This window comes from Oryx dammah, unplaced genomic scaffold (assembly GCF_014754425.2).
Source record: "Oryx dammah isolate SB20612 unplaced genomic scaffold, SCBI_Odam_1.1 HiC_scaffold_2, whole genome shotgun sequence".
Taxonomy (NCBI): domain Eukaryota; kingdom Metazoa; phylum Chordata; class Mammalia; order Artiodactyla; family Bovidae; genus Oryx; species Oryx dammah.
Genome location: NW_024070186.1, coordinates 85,523,570 through 85,530,381, shown reverse-complemented (window position 1 = coordinate 85,530,381; position 6,812 = coordinate 85,523,570).

Genomic DNA, 6,812 nt, shown 5'->3' with positions numbered 1-6,812 from the left:
CCCTCCCAGCATCAGAGTCTTTTCCAATGAGTCAACTCTTCCCATGAGGTGGCCAAAGTACTGGAGTTTCAGCTTTAGCATCATTCCTTCCAAAGAAATCCCAGGGCTGATCTCCTTCAGAATGGACTGGTTGGATCTCCTTGCAGTCCAAGGGACTCTCAAGAGTCTTCTCCAACACCACAGTTCAAAGCATCAATTCTTCAGTGCTCAGCCTTCTTCACAGTCCAACTCTCACATCCATACATGACTACTGGAAAAACCATAGCCTTGACTAGATGGACCTTCATCGGCAAAGTAATGTCTCTGCTTTTGAATATGCTATCTAGATTGGTCATAACTTTTCTTCCAAGGAGTAAGTGTCTTTTAATTTCATGGCTGCAGTCACCATCTGCAGTGATTTTGGAGCCCCCAAAACTAAAGTCTGACACTGTTTCCACTGTTTCCCCATCTATTTCCCATGAAGTGATGGGACCGGATGCCATGATCTTCGTTTTCTGAATGTTGAGCTTTAGGCCAACTTTTTCACTCTCCTCTTTCACTTTCATCAAGAGGCTTTTTAGCTCCTCTTCACTTTCTGCCATAAGGGTGGTATCATCTGCATATCTGAGGTGATTGATATTTCTCCTGGCAATCTTGATTCCAGCTTGTGTTTCTTCCAGTCCAGTGTTTCTCATGATGTACTCTGCATATAAGTTAAAGAAGCAGGGTGACAATATACAGCCTTGACATACTCCTTTTCCTATTTGGAACCAGTCTGTTGTTCCATGTCCAGTTCTAACTGTTGCTTCCTGACCTGCATACAGATTTCTCAAGAGGCAGGTCAGGTGGTCTGGGATTCCCATCTCTTTCAGAATTTTCCACAGTTTATTGTGATCCACACAGTCAAAGGCTTTGGCATAGTCAATAAAGCAGAAATAGATGTTTTTCTGGAACTCTCTTGCTTTTTCCGTGATCCAGAGGATGTTGGCAATTTGATCTCTGGTTCCTTAAAGTAATGCTCAAAATTCTCCAAGCTAGGCTTCAACACTCATCTCACATGCTAGCAAAGTAATGCTCAAAATTCTCTAAGCCAGGCTTCAGCAATACGTGAACCGTGAACTTCCTGATGTTCAAGCTGGTTTTAGAAAAGGCAGAGGAACCAGAGATCAAATTGCCAACATCCGCTGGATCATGGAATAAGCAAGAGAGTTCCAGAAAAACATCTATTTCTGCTTTATTGACACAACTGAGAGACTGAACTGAACTGATATATATTCTTTTTCAGATTCTTTTCCACCATAGATTATTACAACATATTGAATGTAGTTTCCTGAATGAGTATGTCCCTGTTGTTTATCTATTTTATATACAGTAGTGTATATATGTTAATTCCAAACTCCTAATTTATCCCTCCTCCATTCTTTCCCCTTTGGTAACAATAAGTTTATTTTCTATGTGTGACCTTTAATTCTTGAAAGAGCATTTGTGTCTCCCTGGGCTTATTTTCGGAGAAGGTGATGGCACCCCACTCCAGTACTCTTGCCTGGAAAATCGCGTGGATGGAGGAGCTTGGTAGGCTGTAGTCCATGGGGTCATGAAGAGTCGGGCACTTACTGAGCGACTTCACATACCTTGTCACTAATTAACCAACATGTGGCAATCTGGCTCCTGACCCCATGACTCTGCCACAACTGCTCTTTTTAAGAATGTTCTTTCATTCATTCATATAGTCAACATAAATTTGTAAGCACCCAGTATGTATCAGGCTCTGTTCTAGGCACTGGGATACAATAGCTAAGAAACAAATTTCTTTTCCTTAGAAGCACACAGTCCAGTTAGGGAGGCAGATAATTGGCAAGTAAATATATAATAAAATATCAGGCAGTGACACAAATAAAAAATGTTCTGAAAAAAATATTAAGTAAGGGGAAAGTGATGGAGGGTCTGTGCGCCATTTTAGATGGTGTGATCAAGGAAGGCCTCTTTGAGGGAGGTGACATTTGAGCAGAGGTCACAACAAAGTTAAGGAGTGAAGTATTTGGATATCTAGGGGAGGAGGAGAGCATTCTGGACCTAGAAAAGAGAAAAATGGCAAAGACAGAAGCCCGCTTGGTTTAAATGGGCTGCAAGGATGACCTCGTGCTTTGAGTGGCGTAAATGATGAGGAAAGTGATATGAAATACACGGGAGCAGAGACGTGATCAGATCATGCAGGGCCAAGAGCCCATGGTAAGGACAGGGATTTAGATTTGTCAATTAATAAAAAATGATTTCTCAGTGAGCAACATGTTTCCGTGAAGAAGGCGATGACACCCCACTCCAGTACTCTTGCCTGGAAAATCCCATGGACGGAGGAGCCCGGTGGGCTGCAGTCCATGGGGTCGCTAAGACTCGGACACGACTGGGCGACTTCACTTTCACTTTTCACTTTCCTGCATTGGAGAAGGAAATGGCAGCCCGCTCCAGTGTTCTTGCCTGGAGAATCCCAGGGACGGGGAGCCTGGTGGGCTGCCGACTATGGTGTCGCACAGAGTCGGACACGACTGAAGCGACTCAGCAGCAGCAGCAGCAACATGTTTCCCAAGTCCTCAACTTCTCCAACTGCTCTAAGCTGAATTCACTCAAGAAACCTTCACTGAGCACCTACCTACTAGATGCTAGACTAGGTATTGCTGGGGAAACGTAAAAATGTGAGTAAACCTAGTCCCAGTCTGCCAGAGCTCACTGCCCTGGGGCGAGGGCAGACTGTGGTGTGTAAATGATGAAGCCCCCTGCGCAGCACTCGACAGGACCATGAGCAGAGTCCTGTGAGGACACAGGCGGTATCGTCATCACTCCTACAGTCTCTCCTTGACCTGGCCTCGTCTCATCACCTAATCATAGTCTTCCTTATCTCTTCTTCGCTCTTTGACTTCATGCTCGGTCCTGTCTCTCAGGGATTCAGTTCAGAGGCCACCTCTTCCAGAAAGCGCTCCTTGAAATCTCTTCCTCCCATGACTCTCCCAGCACCTTGTTCCTCTTTCTCCATGATTCTCCTCCATTCTGCCCTGAACTGGACCATAGGTAGATGTGTGTGCCCCCATCTCTCTCAATGTCTTACTGCTGGACCCGCCCTGGCACTGACATTACACGTCTGTAAGCATCTTGTTGTCTTTGTACAATATGAAATCTTCATCATATGTTGATAAGGTCAGTGTTTCCAGAAGAGAAAGAGGCAGTGTGCCCCCAGACATCCGCCACTGAAATTAGTGACTAGGGGAGGCCATAAGCTCATTATCCTGGGAGAGTTCTGTGAACTGATTAAGTTCCTACCTTCCTGGGCAACAGGAAGCATGAGGAACTGGCCTTAGGACTGGAGACCGACCAGCTTGCCCAGAAGGTTAGAGAATAAAACGTGCCCAGAAGGACCCTCAGCCAAGTCAGCCTCACTTGCCTTCAGTCTTTGCTTTGACCCCTAACCTCTTCCAGGACTGGCATCATGAGGGCTTGAGTGGTACAAGTGTGGGTGGTGGCCTCTCCTCTTTCTGTTTTTGATTTTTAGTTCTTAAAAACTACATTCCAAATGAGGGAAATGAAACTACCAAAGACTCTCCCCCAGCAGCCAGCTGACATGGGGCAAGAGAATAATTCCCAGTTAAGGCCCCAAAGGAAATCCCCTCCCTGTCATGTGCTGAGGCCAGGAGAAGTAGGGGAAGCACTAGCTCACTGCTTGGCCAGGCCCAGTCACCAAGGTGAAGGGCCAGGATAGAGTGGTTGTGCTGTCTGTGGCCAGGAGTGGAGAACCCAAGGCCAAATGGGAAACACCACACGTGAGAGTGAGGTGACTAAGACTTGGGCCTGGGGTGAGCGGCCAGTTTCAGGGAGGACCCAGCCACTCCACTGCTGGGTGCACTGGATTGTTCTCTGCTCCCACAAACACATCAGCAGGAGGGAAGCTGGCCCCATTTCTCCCACTGAATCCTTTGAACACTTGGCCCCAACTCAGATGTGTCTTCCTTCAGTCTCTGCTGTAGGTCTCTCCCACTGCCCCCTGCCCCTCAGTCTTGAATAGTACCTGGGTAGAATCTGAAAAAGCAGTGGGAAGGGAGAGAAGAAGCCGGGGTACCTTTAATCTCTGAGAGACTGCAAAGTTCTACCAGTGACATTATTATAAAGCTTAGTTCAAACAAAGAAGGGGGAAACAAGAAACCCTCAGAAGGCAGTGCCTAGAGAATCACCAACATGGTAAGTTTATTGCTTTCCTTTCTTCTTTCCTTCTCTTCCTTCCTTCCTTAAGCAAATATTTACTGAGCCCCTTTCTATGCAGTGGGCATATACTTTTTGGAATAACCTATGACCCCTGTCTCAAGGAGTTTGAAGTCGGGGAACAAGACAGAAATCCTAAATTCACAATAAAGAAGCATCATGAAGCCGATGGATATTGTAGACACATGTAACACTTGGGACTGTGTGTTCAGAAGAAGAGGTGGAGGCTTCACAGAGGAGAGGAGCTCAAACTGTGCTTTTGAGACGGGAAAAGTTGGAGGGGGTGTGTCTGGGAGGTCGTTCCAAGCAAGAGAACCCTCTGATGAAGGGAGTACCGAGTGGGAAGCATTTGCTCTGTGTTTAGGGTTGCAACCCACTGTGGATCATGTGTTGAAGTGTGGGAGGTAACAGCGAAAAGAATCTGGAGACAAGATCGACTGAAAGAGGCATCTGGACTTTCTCCTCCAGCTGGGAACTGCCCAGCTCCTTGCTTTTACCTAGATCTCCTTGGAGAACCTGTGTACTGCTTGACACTGGACCTGTTTTTGTTATGGTTGGGTGGGCAATGGGTACAAATGCCATGACACAAGGAGCAGGTTCAAAGAAAAAGGTACATGGTCCCCCAGACTCTCATCATCCCATGGAGAGATGTGCTTGGCCAGGCCAGTGCTGGATGCAGCATGGGTTGTGTTCTGGAGGAAGCAGCATGGTTGGGAGGGGCCCAGAGCACCCATTCACGCTGGAGAATCCTGAGATGCACAGTCAGGGTTACAGCCCTGCTGGTATGAAAAATGTTCGTTTCCAGCTGCACATCAGCATTGTTTTTGGTTGGAAGTCTTATAGGACTTCCTGCTGAGCCAGCTTGTGGCTAAATTAGAGGGAGAGCTATGGTGTGATCTGGCAACAAACTGGCTAGTCTCCAAAAATCCATCAGGATCGTTGGTTTTCTAAGTTCTTTTGAAGGGTAGCAGCTGCCTTTCTCAAAAGAAATTCTCTAGAGAACTTCAATGTATAAAACATTTAAAAGTGGAATTGCTGCAGATACGGAGGGGATGGAGTGCCCAGAATCCTACCAGACAGTCATTAGGAACCCTGAACATACTGAACCTGGTTTTAAGCTGCTGATCCAGGTAAGAGGCAATGGCAAGCCATGAAAGGGCTGTAGGCAGGGAGTGTGATGACCCAATAAATATTTTAGAAGGATACCCATAGCTTCTGGGTGGAATCTGCTTTGGAGGTAGGGATCCCAGTTTAAGAAGCTACTGAAATGATGCAAACATGAGTTAAAGAGGTCTAGACCCAGGGCACTGTTATCAAGGATTACCAGTAGGTTTGGATTCAAGAAACATTTTTGAGTTAGACTCAGTGGGGATGAGTGACCAATTGAATACGAGGGGGTGGAGCCTGCAAGGGCTGGAGGCTTTCCATAAATAGTGAGAGCCAAACAAGGAGAGAAACCAGCTAGGCCAAAGGATGAGTTCACTTTAGGGCACATTGTGTATCAGCCACTCTGGGACATTGACTAATAGACAGTTAAAAAATATGTCTGAGAACATATTTGAGAAAACCATGCTGCTTCTCTCCTAGGAGAGAATGTTGGAGCTAGAAATTACAATTTGGGAATAATCAACAGATTGGTAGACACAAAAGATATGGGAGTTGAAAATGTGTATACCATGAGAAGAAAAACGCCTAAAAGACAACCTTAGTGACAATTCGATGTTTATTCAGTTTTTTTCACTGGTGTTATCATTTATTACCATCACAAATGAACATTTTAGGGAGCAGAGACAATTTACTTACTGGATGTTTGGGGTAAGAAGGACTTGCTTCTGTTCTCTAAGGATGGGCATGCTGACAACTGCAATACAGAATCACAAGTCGGCAGGCTACAAGAGATGGGAGCCAGCCCTCAAGGATGCTTCTACACTCCAGATCTGACAGGAAAGAGCAGAACTGGAGATCCTGGCTCTAAAACTCCCCAAGTGTGCTTCTTTGCATTACTCATTCCGCATGCAACAGACACTAAATATTTTGCCTTCTCCACTAGATAGTAAGTTTTGGAGAACAGGAGATAATGCACAGGAAGCTCTTAGCATAGTGCCTGGCACACCCCTTTGATGGTGACTGTTATGAATTCAATTATTCTTTTGAATTCTTGGCAATTTTGTACACACTGGGCACAAAAAAAATTGGTCCAAGAAGTTCAGGGCACCCTGACAGTCTTCCACAAAGCAATTTCCATTTCATTTTCTTTTTTTTTTTTTTTTTTGATATGCTGGAGTCAAGTAAAGACGACTTGTGTAGATGATTCTCTCCCACTTGGGAAACGTGTATCCTACCCATTCTCAAAATCTGCCCTAGCTTGACCCAACCTTGAAGAAGAGTTTCTGGGTCAGCAGAGCTTGTAGGCAGGGGCCCCCAGCTCCCACTCCCTCAAAATCTAGAAGGTAAGAAAGCCCGAGGAGCCTCGGTTAGCACGATTGGGAGACCATTCAAATACCTTACCTTCTCGACTAATCCCGCAGGTAGTCCGAGGGCCACTGCCTCCCGCCCTCCTGCCCGCCCTCGCGTTCTCCTATCCCCCT